Source organism: Corvus brachyrhynchos, unplaced genomic scaffold, assembly GCF_000691975.1.
Source record: "Corvus brachyrhynchos isolate BGI_N302 unplaced genomic scaffold, ASM69197v1 scaffold14, whole genome shotgun sequence".
Taxonomy (NCBI): domain Eukaryota; kingdom Metazoa; phylum Chordata; class Aves; order Passeriformes; family Corvidae; genus Corvus; species Corvus brachyrhynchos.
Genome location: NW_008239110.1, coordinates 17,962,441 through 17,978,691, shown reverse-complemented (window position 1 = coordinate 17,978,691; position 16,251 = coordinate 17,962,441). Strand labels below are relative to the sequence as shown.

General features: G+C 39.6%; 1 long non-coding RNA gene across 2 annotated transcripts in view; it reads right to left on the bottom strand.

The window, feature by feature from the left end:
* LOC108448027 overlaps positions 1-16,251 on the bottom strand; it is a 54,943-nt gene that overhangs the window by 29,132 nt on the left and 9,560 nt on the right. The window contains exons 2-3 of one of the 2 annotated variants that reach the window (XR_001863808.1): positions 6,513-7,145; positions 5,044-5,190 (exon numbers count right to left, since the gene is read on the bottom strand). This is a non-coding gene — a long non-coding RNA (uncharacterized LOC108448027). Of the gene's footprint in view, positions 1-5,043; positions 5,191-6,512; positions 14,235-16,251 lie in introns of those variants that run through there. The other variant, XR_001863807.1, reaches the window with a different exon arrangement.

The window sequence follows — 16,251 nt, the reverse complement described above, 5'->3', positions numbered from 1 at the left end:
TTAACTAGGATTAAACACCAATTGTGACTACTACAAAATATTTGGTTTCTTCTCATAGAACACTAAACAGTGGCTTAGCTTAGGGAGCTGTAAATAAATGAACTGCATTTTGAAACAAACTGCAGAGTTTACATCATCTTAACTATAAATTGTAAATTAGGTGCAATGGAAGTTACAGTAGGTCTTTATATGCTACTTAGAGGTAAGGCTTTCAAAGACATCTAAGGAATTTAAATATCCAATTTCTAATAATTTTAGTAGAAAACTATACTCAGCTCCCTCAGGTAGTTTCAAAAACTTCATCTTAACAGACTGTGTTATAAACCCTAAACCTATTAGATCCTTGGAGAGATTCCCACTGAGTTTAGGAGAGTTAGATCATGCTCCTATTGCCTTTCCAGAACATGGTTCTCCTTCTTGGGCAGGCATCAGGGTCTGCAGCACAGTGACAGGGCCCCAGATGCCTCCCTTCAATCCCCTAATCAGTCATTGGAACTTTTTCTTCCTAGAAACAGAGTGAAAAAGGCCACTGTAGTGCACAAGCAAGCTTGGAAAGACTCCAGCAGCCACCTAAAGGGTCTGTAAATTTGCAGATTTTCTTGAATGATGAAGCCAGCAGATGCTGTAGCCTCTTCACATACCTGGAGAGAGAGAATAAGGAGATTTTGCCAGATAACTTCAATGCTGGAAAAGAGACCCAGGAGAGGGTATTACACTATTTTATACTGAGGTCAGCAAGACTGCCAAACTGCTTGCATCAATGGCAAAACTCCTATTGCCTTCCATGGTGCTGGATTGTCCCAGGCCAGCGTGTCTGAGTGTTGCAGGGAACTGCAAACCCCCAGGCACCAGAAGCACCTCAAGGCTGTGACCCACCATAAACTCTGACCAACTCAGGGGAGACAGCTCCTCACTGCTGAGCTGTGCTGACACACTGTAGATGTGCCAACTCAGGACCTTCACCCCAGGAACAAGCCCTGGCTGAGCAGTGTGTCCAATACCTACAGCATCACTTGAGGGAACTTGTTAATTCTCCTATTTTTCAGGAATGGGCTCTCTTTCCACAGCACACATTGGAAGCAGAAGTTAAACTCAAGTTTCATTCATACACGAGATTTAAGTTTGCTTTTTCACCATAGAAACAATGCTGTTTGAGAGTTCAGATGGCATAATGCTGAATATTCAAAAAATGAGAAAATAACCACAGGTAGTTTCAAACCAATCACAAAATTATATTAGTTGCACTTCAACTTAAAGCCAAATTTTGATTAGGGCTCCATTTATTGGCAATTCTGGGAAAAGGTTTCAGTATAATCCCCAGTTAATGAAACCTTTGCTAGTGAATTTCCTTTGTCAACACTGCATTTAATGTGAGAAGTGCTTATACCTGCTAGATCATCAAAACCTGAAAAGCTAATAGACTCAACTGGAATGTAAAAAACAGGGAGGATTTTCATAAAACTTTAATAAAAGGGTTTGGCCTAGAATGGTGTAGGGTGATTCCTTTAAAAACAACTCTACTATTACTGTTCTCCAGTTTCCAAATACTTCTTTGCCATGAAAATTGATATATATATATATATATTAAAGTATTTCTTGGAAATGTTGCACAAGTAAAATAAAAAAATTCAGTTGTAAAATCCCTAAAAATCTAGCCAAGCTGGGCCTGAACTTTAGATCCTTTTGGTCTAGTTCATCACTTACAGAGTCGGACAAATGCCAAGACCCAAATAAACTGGCCTGAGAGAAAGGCAATCTTGACCACTGCTAGCAAGCAGCCAGGGGAGACACTGGTTTACTTCACTGAAATGATGCAGCTTTCTTTCAGTTTCAGGACACACAGTGACTGACGGGAGCATGACATAGTTGATCTAATCTGACCTCCATCCAGCGTATCCACCCCGCTCTGCCGCAGGGGCAGTTTGTGTTTAGCTGGGTAGGGATATCTGTGTCAGAGGCATTTTAGAAAAACTATCTGTAATGAAAGAGCTGTAGGGTGGTGTCTTCGTGTGTATTTTTAAGAGATTCCTGTGCCAAAGGTGAAGTTGTTGGTCCTGGTTTTGTGTCATTCAGAAATGTTTAGGGGCTATCTCTTGCTGGTACCATTATTTATGGTATAGGTGTTTCCACTTTCAGAAATTTGACAACCACTGCATTTCAACTTCCCACAATTTGAAAAACTGTAATTTTGTAGTCAGCCCCAACCATGGTTTGTTTCCTCAGGTCTGATGAAATTATTCTTGCATTACAGTGTCATTGCCATAACTGCTTATCCACCTGAACTTTAGGTACTCCCTTCTTCCTTCATGACTCTTGACATGAAACCACAAGGACTGGGGATCCAACAGTGAGAGAGACTTTTAAAGAATTCTTCCCACTGCATGTAGCATGTGCTGAGACAGAACTTTGGAAATTCAATTAATGCTTCCATGAACACAAGTAATGTGTGAACGTGCCTGTGGCTGTGTACTTCCCTATGAAACCTTAGAACTAGGATTAAAGTGACTTTCAGGTCAAGCCGGATGATTGTGCTAAAAAAGAAGTGCTTTATTTTTCTTTTAAAATTTTAAACTCTTCATTTCAACCATGTTGACTTTGTGCTCACAGAAACAGGCATGTTCATGGAAACAGTATTAAAAATATTTTTAAATACTCAGGAAAAGCAAATTTTGAAGCCCTACAAAAAAATATTTGCAGGGGAAATCTCATTCCTCTCAATCAGTCAGGAAACAGAAATACACCATATACACTGCACAGCCATTACAGCTGTTTGAAGTGTGCCAAGAACTACTCATAAATTAACTACAGACATAGAATACTGTAAATAAGTTTGATGACTAACTAATCAAAATCTTCTCAAGGGCAACTCAACTGAAAAAAAAAAAAAAAAAAGAAAAACCCCTTGTTAGAAATTAAGGTATCACAGACTGTATCTCTAGCTTGTCTGCCCAGTTAGACGAACAACTGTGTTACATTCTGTGAAGCATACCCTAGCTGATTGGTAAGAAAACTTTTTGCTTTATGTTTCTTCCCTTTTGCTTGCCATATTCCTAATTGACTCTCTCATGACAGTGCTGCCTGAGTGGTATCTGTGGGACTGCACAGTGAAAATCCCAGGAAAACAAGGGAACTGCCCTTCACCAAAGACATCCTGGGTACCAGCACACAGATCTTTTCCTGATTTGTTGCAAAATCCCCTTCCCATATTTATGTTTGAAGTCCCCATTTTCAAAAACACCTATGCCCATGTGTAATTTTTTTTCTTTGAAATGTGCCTTAATCTAGTGCAGACCTGTGACTGACATTAAGCACACTGTAAGCTTGCTTTTCCATAGAAATGCTTTCCTGAATTTGAGTTTCGGCACCCAGTTACCAGACAGAAAAACAAATTCATGACCTCTTCTGTTTCTGGTTTATTAATTCCTGGTTGTATTCATTCTTTTAGCACTGGGTAGAAGAAATGCAAGCAAAACAATGGATTTCAGTGACAGATGATGTGCTCATCAAACTTCACACACATTCCTTGAAACATGGACTCATCCAAACCCACACCAAAGCCTGTTTAATGTCAATGAATTAGGGGTTTGAATTCCTCTCCAGAAGCATCACTCTCTTGGTTGGTGAGGAGAAAGAACCATTACACCTGCTAACAGTGCTACCTAAAAAGGAAAATCATTATCTATCTAAATTTTACTGGAATCCCAAGGTGCAAAATTTTTCTTTCTTTCCCATGTAAGAAATTTTTTCATTGAAGCATTAGGGTTATTTTAAAGTTTTTCTACAGCCTTAAAGTTCAGCAATAGTGTAAACCTCAATTTTAAGTTTTGTTCTGGTGAATAAAATTAAATTGGTTACCAAACTAAAAATGAGAAGTTGTCTCAGAATAAGTTTACATTTCACAAATAGGGTTGATCAACCAGAAAAGAATAGTTTTCACAAGTGCTTCTTAAAATGTTCTATTATACTATAAGAGAAAGGCTCAAGAACACTATTGTACAACCAAGGATGACAACAACAAGACTGCAAATGCTTTTTTCACTCCATAGAAAAGAGAAGAGGAAAATCACAGAAACAGAGTCACATGTAGCAAATCCAAGACAGAGATACAAGAAGCAATACACACTACAAAGCATGGAAAATTGATAGAGAAAACGTAAGATGTTCACCTGACTGGACTAGCAATAAAAATTTTTTTTAAAGAATCATAATAAGCACAAAAGCAAACATAATGTAGAATGAGATGGCAGAGCTTAGAGTATGCAAAAAAAATGCTGAAAAAGCAAAAAAAAAAATTCCTTCTGTATTTTAAAAAGATGTGATTCTTTCCAGCGCAATTGACAACTCTGAACACAACTCCGTGTGGTCCTTGGAGACACAGCATGAGCCCTCAGGCTGATTTTATAGCAAAAGGAGTGAATATGGGGGTGAAGTATAACATGGCAATTAAAAAAGTAAATTAAAAGAGCAGATGAAGCCACCAAAGCAGAAGGTACAAGGGGATAGGGAGCAGAAGACAGTCCCAAACTGTGACCATGTCTTACCAGGACAGTAGGCTAATGTGGGCTTATGTGCTCATGTGCCCTCAGCACTGGAAATGTTTATGACATTTTAAAATATTAAGAAATATAATAGTCACAAGTATAACATAAATAAATTTAAATATAACAGACTCCTCTTGCTTCCAGCCAACACAAACTATGAAATGAGAAACTCAGGGACAGTCTGCCTGAGGAAAAAAAGATTATATACACTTAGACAAAATGGAAGGCAAGAGATTTCTCCATCCTGGGGAATGTTTTGAGGCTTAACCCCTTACACCAGGAAAAGCTTTCTGCAATGGGTTCAAAGCAATCATTCTTGTTCTGAAGCCCATCACAGACAACCCAAGTGAAGGAAAGCACACCCTCAGACAATGCAGAAAACTTCCACTCAACGCTTGGCCCAGGAGGAGCCGTTCCTAAGCACTTAGTTTGTAACCCCTGAGGCCTGACCTCAGTATTTCCCCTGCTCTTCTGATATTCCCCCCATTAGTGTCTGTCTCACCATTTTGTGCTCTGTCTGCAAAGTCTCCACGGCACCTTGGTTTATGCTGGCATCGCACTGGCGCTTCGGGACCACAACCTATGAGCCCGCTCTCCAGATGCTGCCATAAGATTGGAAAGTGAAGTCTGCAAGTGTAGTACTGCTGCCCTGTGTATGCAAGGAACATAAGGAACAACATCAGTATAACTTGAATACTGGCTACTTCAGAGGAAAACATAAATTACAAGCATTTAAAAGATCTGCCATGTCTCCAACAGAGAGAAATTATACAAAATGATACACAACATTATACCAGTGGATCAGAAACACCAAGAGTTAAAATTGGAGAAAAAATACATCTCAAGAGGTTGAGGTAGTACTGTAAAAAATTATTTTCTAGGGAAATAATATTGCCTTCAGTACTATGTTCAAATTTTATTGGATAAAACCATTTCTAGATACACAAAACCAAACAATTTTATATTGTCAAAAAAAAATAATAGACGATGCAGAATTTTCCTCCTCGGGATTTGATGAATGTAAACAGCTATGTCTTTTTTCCTTTTATGTATAACATGATATGAATCTCACCCTCCTTTGAAGCTACTAATTATTCAGAAATATTGTCTAAAGAGTCCAGATATATTTTCAGCATTAAAGTTACCTGTTAACGGCTCGCATTGACTATGCTCAAAAACATAACAAGAAATTTCTTTGCCTCTAATTCTATTTGAGGGGAATATTTTGCACTTAGGAAAAAAAAACGAATAATATTTATTCTTTAACATGAGAAAATTATTCTTGGTTACCTAAACAGTCCACCAGTTTTTTTACCCTTATATCCAGGAAATTTGCAAGAATCACTGACATTTACATTCATACTTTTAAGGCACAGTTTGGCTCAAGGAAAGAAGCAAAAAGTCCTGTCTTTTCTTATGAATCATTCAGACCTACATTTATTTTAAGTTCTAAGTTTTAGTTTCTATCATCATGATTGCTTTCATCACAGAGAAGTTAAAAAGAAGCATCTCAATATCTGCAGTCACACCAGCAGAACACAGGAAAACAGGACACCGGAAAATACATTAAATCATGCATTTTCTGACTTGAATACTGACATTTGATTCTTCTGAATTAAATTTACATAGTGCACACCTCAATGCAGTTAAATCATTATTCAGCTCCTTTTAAAATCTAGTTTTGGTGATCCGTGTGAACAATTTCACCATTAGATTAGAGAGCATTAAGCTTGCCTCTGAGCACAGGACTAGCACAGAGCATAAATCCTTTCCAGGCTCTGAAATACTCAGAAAGGGCTGCATGTCTGCACAGCAAGCTGTGTATCACAGAATTTCTTTGTATCCAAGCATTTTTAAATTTGATGGCTTATTAAAAAAATGCAAAAAAAAACCACAACAAAAAACCCCAAAGCCCCACAAACAACAACCCTTTATTACTTTGAAAAATGAAAGCTTTTATTAGTAAAATACCTTCTTGCAGTGCTCGAGTCCTGGAGTTCAAGTCCAACAACCTGAACTAACACTCAAAGCTAAGAATGTTCTTGCAAGTACCCAAAGAAGTGGTTTGTGTCTGGCTGAAAAGAACCTATTTATTAGAGTGAAACCTAAGCCAGATTTGTTTTCTTCTCCATAAAGGAGAAGAAAAAAATAATTCTGGCATTCCTTTCTCCCAGTATATAAAAGTGTGCAAATAAGTTCTCATCACTTAATTTTGCAGAAGTACAAATAATTCTTCACAGGTGAGTTCATTTATGTTCAGCATTGCATAGAAGCCTGTCCGGGTTCTGGCCAGAACAGGGGCAATTTTTGCATTAGGCAGGAGGGGACATGGCCAGGACCCAAAAGTTATTCTTCACTACTTCATATCATTTTCTGAGGATGAGAGAAGGGCTCTCTTCCGAGTTGGCATAGCGTGATGAGGGAGCAGTCAGGTATTGTTGGGGGTTTCCTGTGTGAATCATTCTTCTCTCTCTTGTACCCTCTGTCATTAGTATTGTTGCTGTTACTCATCGTTTTCTTATCTTATTGCTGTTTCCAGTAAATTGTTCTTATCTCAGCCAGTGATCTTCAGGTTTTGTACCTCCAATTCTTCTCTCCATCCAGCTGCAAGGGAAGGAGGGCACACATGGAGAATCAGTGGGAGAATCAGTGGGAGCACTAAATTGGGGAGTACCATTCCTAAACCACAACACAGCTCCATTCTGTTTCATGCCACTGTTACAATACTGAATCAAGTCATGGTTCACTAAACGTCATTTCAGAAAGACCAGGAAATACTGCCCAGTTCTAAAATCAAACTATTTTGCCTGGTAAAAGTAAAATAAAAAAGAAATACAAACAAACCCTGGAAAATATCTCTGTGAAACTTGCAGAATTTCAAGGAAACTTCACAACAAAATTATTTTCTTTCTATTGTATATTTTTTGAAAATAAAAAACTAGAGAGCTTCTAATCTAGAATTACATTCTCAACAAAGATGACTTCACATTACAACAATAAATATATTAAAATATTAATAAAAATATATTAATACTTGCTACATAAAATTTCATCTCTGTGAAGAGCGGATTTTCAAAAGAAAATAACTTGCGTATGAAATATTTTTACCTAGCTAAAATAGAAGGTAAAAATGAAGACCTGTTGCATTACAGCTGCTTGCTTATTTGGAGCCAGCCTCACTGTCACTTTGGTCCCATCAGGTAGTACCTGAATTCCTTATGTAATCCCACTGAATCCAATAGGAAAGCTCAAGGAATAAGGTACAACTCTTCTGATTAACAGTGGCAGAATCTGACCTTAAGGTCATTTTAATAAGAATACTGGTGACTTGTTATTTCCTAAGGATCCCTTTTCATAATGCATTCCATAAAAATAAGCTCTAGAAAGATATGGTGTCTCCTGCTCCAATATTCCAGACATTTGGAAATCCTGAAGAGAACAAAGCACTGCCTGCTTGTTGCAGAAACATAAATGATAATGTCATAACCTGGATCAGGTACCCACCATGAAGGACACCCACAGGGAGTTAAAATCCCTGTCCCACAAGTTAAAGACCCACAAGACCCAAACACAACCATTCCCCTTCAGTATCTTTACTGATGTGTCTAAGCACAGATGTTGAAGTCTGAAGTTGCTCCTGGTTATCAAATTCCTTTTGCCCAGTGTCATGAGGAAGTTTATATTCTGAGATAAAGACAAACACATAAAAAGATCAAGCTATTTCTTAAGTACCAATTTAAAGTTCTTCTATATCAACAAAAAGTATCTTCCAAAGTGTAGGAATATCTTATGCAAACAGAATTTTTTTTGAAAAGTAGAAAATAAAAATGTGGTTTATTCTCCCTCTGCATTATCCTCTAGTTGTTGTCTTTGTACAATAAGAAAATAGCACATGGCTTATGCATGGACCTGTCTAGCATAGAAGAAATGGAGAAGATGCAAACCAACTGGTGCTGTCACTGAAAAAATACTTCAGGTCTTGAATGCAAACTGTAATATCCTAGAGAGATTAATATAAGCATGCCAGGCTTATGGTTATTCATTATTACACTTCTGGGAAAATAGAACAATATATCTTGATAATTTTAAATACATATTAGATCCTCTGAGTCACTGCTGATTATTTAGCCCGTATTTCTGTCTCTGTACTTCAAAATTACCTTAGAGGGAGCATTCTGAATTTGTAAAGTTAGGAGAAAAAATGACAAAAATAACTTTCTTAGCCTTTAAAAAGATAGCTAAATGCTGACTGAAGCAGTCTCTCATCAGGAGACCAGGCAGAAAAGGGAAAGCAGGAGCAGGAGACAGCTAGTGATAACTTTGAACTGACCCTCAAGCCTCAGCTACCAAATGATGCTCTCAGGATCTCAGTGAATGTATTTCCCATAACAGGAAATAAAAGTCCATTGTATTCTGTTCAAATGAATGATTTGCTTTGGTCACAAGACTCAGAAGGTAAATATTTCTAGCAAACACAGGTACTTACAAAGTCTTCTTTTGAAGTGTGCTCTTATTTTGGCCTTGGGAGGGCAAGAGCAACTTGGCCCACCCCATTTAAAGTGTAAACAGATTTCTCAGTAGCTAGAGAGGAAAGGGCAAATTAATTAGCCAGCTTTTCTTTTGTCCTACAAAGTTGGTGGGGAGGAGGAAGGGGATGGAGAAACAAAACTTCCCTTGCATAAGATCCTTTAGAAACACACCTGAGTAAGAAAAGATGCCAGATGAATTCAGAGAAGTAGTCTGCACACAAACACTGAGCAGAATTAGAGAGCAATTCATGTTAACTGAGATAATTTTTAAAGCATTTCAGAGGAGCATGTCATGGCCTGGTTTAGAACATGGAACAGGCATTATCCTGGTAGGCATTGAAAACACTGCTGAGGAGGTTAGAGTTTCAGTAGAAAGACAGAGAACGAGGAAGGAAGTGAGTATATAAGATGAATTTTGCAATGAAAAATAGAGGATTAGGCAGAACAGAGATGGGTGGTTCAGAGGATGATGAGACACAGGTACAGGTGGTTTCCCAGCACATTTTCCTCTCACATTGTTTGGGCACAATGGGGTCACCTGGGGTGTCAGACCCTGTTCTAGTCACTGGTGAAACCCTCTGGGCATGCAGCCACCTCTGGAAACCTGAGCCTGTGCTGTCTGCAGATGCAGCTGTGAAGAAAATGAGGTACAGCCTAGTGACAGCAGCAGTGAAAAGGTAAACATTTCTTATCTATTGCCTTATTTTTGAACTCACCCCAGCTAAACGACCTTCCCTGGTTCTTGAGGAAGATTTATATGTGATAGCTAAATAACTTATGATTATTTTGTTCACCACACACAGCAGCTCTCATTGCAGGGATATAACCAGCATCCCTTGACTCCAGTTCTCTGGGGATTTGTGCTGCTTCAGAGCCCTGAAGCTCTCCTCTTTCAGAAGGCAGGACTCCCAAGAACTGCATGTCTTATACCCAGCATCAACACTGATAAAGCAGTCCACCAGCAATTTCCTCCTGCATGTTTGCAAACTCATTAACCACAGCAGCTTTATTTTTATAATTCAGAAATTCTGCTGAAAAGAAAAAAAACAAACAACCCAACACAAAACCTGTGTAATGTAGGTCAGACTCTGAACTCAGATGGTTTTACATAGCCGTGTCCAATATCAAACTGTGATTTCAACACATGAGCTTCAAAAAACCTTGAGGTGGGACCTGCCAGTAACAAGAGGGCTGAGAAGAACAGAACTCACTGAGAGATCTGCTGAAAATGTCCCTGCAGGTAACCATGTGCTCAGATTTCCATCAACAAACACTTAGATTTTCTGAATTGTTGGTGAGGTAGCCACCAAAGAGGAGGAGGAGGAGGAGGAGGAGGAGGAGGAGAAGGAGAAGAGAAAAAAGGAAGGAAAACAAGGGAAGGGAAAAAAAGAAGGAAAAGAAGGAAAAGCAATGCTGGGTTTAAAGTTTCTTAACATTTCAGCCTGGAAATTGCACAGAGGCTGATGAATCAGCCCAGGCCCCCCTCCATCCTCAGCTAGATCTGCATCCAGCATTCCTCTCTATGTTTACAGCTGGGAAGAAATTGAATTAACTACATAGTATTATTTTAGCATAAACGAACAGGAAGACTGCACCAAAATTGATGACCCAGTGGGTGTTGCCCCTCCCTGACTGTACTGTATATACAGGGCTTTCTAGACTCAAATTTATTGGTTTGTCAGAAACTTTGGTTATTTTCATCAAGTTGAGTTTTACATTAAACATTCCCCAACTTAATTGGAACCATGCGGACACATTTGGGCAGCATCCATATTCCTGCTCAAATAAAAGGGTTACTTTGTTACAAATTCAGCATATTTTGCTGTTAAATTATATTTTGCTAGCAATTACAATTAAATATGAAGTTCACACTTAATAGTAGACCTTGTAATCGTGTGGGAGTAGTTCTCCTTCCGTGAACATCATGTGTGGGTGGGAGAAGGGAGAGCCCTGTAGCCTCATTTTAATAATGAAATAAACAGTTGTGCTGGTGAGTAATTCAGGGATTTTAAGACAGGGCATTGGCAGGATGGAAATTGTTTAAGGAGCTTATTTAACCCTCTCACCTGCTACTTCTAGCTCACTCAGGAATCCCCACCACCCCGTTGCAGACAGAGAGGAGATTGCAGGAGTTGCAGCATCAAGAGATTTGGGAAGGCGTCAGGGGTTGTGTCATGCCTGTTTTTTCTTGCTTTTAGTCCCCTTGTGAAAATTGTTAAGGACAGCAAAATGAAGTCTGAACAAAGATTTTAAAGTTCTCTCTTTTCCACCAATTGGTTTCCGAATTTAGTAACAACAATTCTCTAAAAATTCTCAGCTTTTCTGGCATTTGTCTTGAAAAACAAGTAATGTTGTTCAGCAAATTGAGATTTCATTCTAAATTTCATTTGTGGTTTTATATTTTTGTGCTTGTTCCTCTTAGCCATAAGCATGCCTGTTATGAAAGGGTATAGAATGGTTTCATTAGAAGATGAAGAGGCATTTTGTTATGGAAAAGCAGATTTGATACGACAGTCAGTACAAAGCAGGCTCTTTCTATTATGAAAACAGAATGTGAAATATTTCAACGATTACATGTTATGGTGGTATTTCAACTATCTTGAAACATGTTTCTACTGACACCTCATGGAATTACAGAATACAAACAACAATGAAAAATACAAAATATAAACCTTACAGGAAAACTTTCCCATTTCTAATTTTTTTTTCTGAAAACAAAGCTTTAAATTTGGATTTGTACATGAGGAAAACATGAATGATGCAGGGGTGTAGCCCTGAGGAGACACTGGGATGAAATCTGCTTTACTAAAACAAAGAAAACCCAAGATTAAACTAAAGAAAATATTTCTGCCCAGCTCAAGCTAATTTCCTAGTCTTTGCCCTTAAAATCTCTTGCTGTCTTGCAAACAAACTTAATTTCCACCCTGTCCATTTGTAGGCATCTGGAGCTTGTCCTTGATGTGGCTGATGCTACCCAGCTGCTGTCACCCGTAAGTGGCAACCCAAGGCATTCACTGCTTTCCCTCTGCTAAGCCAGGTTCAGTATGTTTGAAAGAAACCTCCATGCATGCCCAGCTCAGAAGAAAAGTAAATTATGAGGCTGATGCTCTGTCAACAATTCAGAGAAGCTGCCCTGGCCAATGACGGCAACTCCTTGCATTTGTGGACATACATTCATGGCAAGCTGGAAATGTGCATTATCCTGGTTTGGGCTGGGATGGAGTTATTCTTTTCCTAGTAGCTGGTACAGAGATGTGTTTTGGATTTAGCATGAGAATAATGTTGATAATAACCTAATATTTTTACTTGTTTCTAAGTACTGTTTATGCTAAGTCAAGGACTTTCCAGCTTCCTATGCTCTGCCAGCAATAATGCTGGAGGGGCACAAGAAGGTGTGAGGGGATACAAACAGGACAGCTGACCCCAACTGGCCAAAGGGATATTCCATACCATATGGCATCAAGCTTGGTACATAAACTGGGGGGGAACTGGGCAGGGGCTGCTGCTTAGGAACTGGCTGAGCATCTATTGCATTGTGCATCACTTGCTTTGTATTTTTTACTACTGTTATTGTTATTACATTCTTCCTTTTTTCTCTTCTTAAACTGTCTTTATCTCAACCCACAAGTTTTCTCACTTTTACTTTCCCCTATTCCACTGGCAGGGGATCGAGTGAGAAGCTGGGTGGTGTCTAGTTGCCATCTGGGTTTAAACCACACCATGCATGTGTCACATGGGCCATGGGGACAGGATTTATGTCCCCAGACACACGTCTTCCACACTAAGCATGCTGCAGAAATCTGCACTGAGCATCTGCTAGCTGAGGCATGGAATTTTTTCCATGCCTCAGCTAGCAGATGTGTTCTCCTTCTCCAGCCTACACATGTATCCTGTTTTTTCACCATTGTTGTTCCTGCATAAAGCACACCTGGAGAAGCCAGCTCCATGCAGGCATAAGTGTCTCAGTTCCCTAGGATGGGGGAATTAAATAACTCAGAGCTACAGAAGGCACCATCCTACAATGCTATCATCCTACTTCTGGTATTGCAGCAGGGAATTAAACCCACAAGAGCCCATTGTTCTCACAGAGCCTGCCTTCTTGCTTCCCAGGAGTGACCCACTGAACTCTCCTGGTCAGCCCCAGAGCTGCCATCTCTCTTGGGGGATTGGTCAACCACAGTGTTAGCATCTCTCTGGAGGGTCCTGGGACATAGCAAACCACTGCTTCAGTTCAGCCTTTTCTGCTTTTACCTCTCCTCTTTGCCCACACAGCCATTATAGTGGTAAATACTGGAGAGTCCATCTACTTCAATTGTAGATGAGAGAACCTTGTGTTGCTTGAAGCACTGAGGATCTCTTCAAATACTTTGGGGGTTTCCAAGCTAGCTCCAAGTCAGAAAACACTTTTACTTGGTATAATTTAGCTTCATTTTTGTCTCATTGCACTGCTTTCCAGTTGCAATTTCATTTTAAGATGGGAATTTTTTTTTTTATACTGAGGCTTTTCTAAAAAAATGACAAACATCACTGCACAAAACCGCACATTGAACTTTGGAATCTGTACTGTTTGACTAGTTTTGAACTTTTACAAAATAACGTCCAGGGACTGCCCCCTCTCTGTTACAAAGTCCCAGTGGGTTCCAAAGGACTTCCAAGGCCAGAACCTCGTGGTTTATTTCTCAAAGATTCTCATTGCCATGCTCCATCCAGCTCATGCTTTCTCTGAAGGTGGCCACATTTCCCCAAATGTGGACAGCACAAGAAAAGTGCATATGAAAAGACAAAACCAGAAATATTCTGCTGACCCCAAGGCACTGTATTTCTTTCAGGATTTGAACCTAATTCCCCATCATTCTGCAAATATGCCTGAAAAGGCAGTGCACGGAAAATGAGACTGCTTTTCAGCAAAAGATGCCTTCTGCTCTTTAAACAATCCCTCTTCAACAACACATATTCTCATCTGTGCATTTTTAATAGAAGCATAATTTTTGTCATATGTTGTAATGAATAGCATACAGCTAAATGGTGCGTATAAGACTGTAATTCCATCTGGGAGTTTGTTGACATTGATAAACCACTTGGGTTTTGCTTTTGTGGTTCATGCCATTACAGCAGCTCAACAGGATTACAATCCTGTTAGATATAGCTGGTTATAGGCATTATACCATATGATAATGATTATATGTTTTATTAAAGAAAGAATTTAAAAATGCAATTGAAAATTCCCATCAATGGTCTGATAATATGGCATTAAAAATTATATTCATGTTATTACCTGAGTGGCTGGTTTAGTTTTTTTTTCTAAGATTCTTCATCTCAGGCAATGAAAATACTTTATTTGGATTTAATTATATCTATGCTGCGGGACCAAAGCATTTCCCTTGCAATTCTGTGGCATCACTAGTTTCTTAGGATATGAAAGCCAGAACACTGCACTGCCCATGAAGAAAAGTGAACCAGACAAGTCTAGTAATTTCATAGTTTAAACCGAGTCAAACAGATACAAATAGAGAAAACTGCAGGATTACTTTTTTCTACAATTTTCAGTCACTAGCAGTGATAGCAGTGGCAGTGCTAAGGGTGGTTTAAAATCTGTAGTAACATTTTCCTCCAATTCGATTATAATTAATAGATCGGCCAATCCATGTATGCATTTGCCTGAAAATGAAGCTTATGTTAAGACACATTTCCCTCTTGTCCACAACTAAATGTGTGAAACCTGTGTGAACAAGAGCTTTCATTCTTCTGCACTTTACTCCCAGTTTGTCTAGATCACCATGGGTTTTAAAAATTTCAGTCATGCAGCCTGTTTCTAGCATGGCTTCACTCTGCTAATTGCATTTAGTTATAATAACTGCACTTAATGAATTCAGCACTCTGCTAATTGCATTTAGTTATAATAACTGCACTTAATGAATTCAGCAAAGCCCAGATGTTCTAGGTTGGATGGAAGGGAAATATTTCTGATATGAACTCTTCCACTTACACAAACCACTGGAATGGGCAACACTGCCTGACAGATAACTGGAGGCACTGTTACATCTGATGTCCTGCTGTGTGGCTCTGCCCACTGTTCTCTGTGGAAATGTGTAACAGCATGTGTAACACCTGCTGTACTGGATTTTCAGATTTTGCTTTTTACACCAAGCACCAGCAGCAGGAAAATCACAGAGATGGGTGTCCTGGGTTGCACTGTATTCTATTGCCATCCTCATGAGCTATTGGAACCAGGTGGGGCAGTGTTTCCTTGCCTCTTCCGTCCAGACTATACTGTTCTCTGTGGAAATGTGTAACAGCATGTGTAACACCTGCTGTACTGGATTTTCAGATTTTGCTTTTTACACCAAGCACCAGCAGCAGGAAAATCACAGAGATGGGTGTCCTGGGTTGCACTGTATTCTATTGCCATCCTCATGAGCTATTGGAACCAGGTGGGGCAGTGTTTCCTTGCCTCTTCCGTCCAGACTATCTTCTGTTACAGGTGGGGCAGTGTTTCCTTGCCTCTTCCCTCCAGACTAACTTCTGTTAATGAGCCTGATCAGCGCCTGGCCTCATGACTCATCATCCCATTGTGAGATGCTCCACCCAGAAGGAGGAACCAAGCATTCCATCCTGGATATAATCTGAGATTCCAAACACCACCAACGCCCTTTCCACTGGATTCCCAGAGGGCAGGAGGTACATAGCCACCACTGGACCTTCCAAGGAAGAGCAGACCCTTTCTACAGGATCAGTGCTTCAACAGAACCACATCCACCACTTCAGGAGGACTGCAGCCACCATTTTATTGGGGTGTCAGGTTGTATCCTGACTCCACCAGTTTAAACCAGTGTTTTCTACCTTTTTTTTAATTTCCCTATTAAATCGTTTTTCTGACTTGGTGCCTCCCACTGGTTTGCTTTCAAACTAGTACAATGGATCACAGTAACCCACAGGCACAGGGCTCATCGGATGCAATGCAGCTACATTTATTGGACATGGGGAACTTTAAAAGTCCCTTCCAACACAAACTATTCTATAATTCTTTCCCTTCCCACTGCTGGCTTTAGAGAGCTGCTGCTCACCCAGCACCCAAACATCAGTCTCAGGTGCCTCTCTGCTGCTCCCAGGTGTTTGCTCTGTTCACACACAGGAACTCTTGAACACTGTGAGAGAGCAGGGGCACTCACACCATCTCCAGG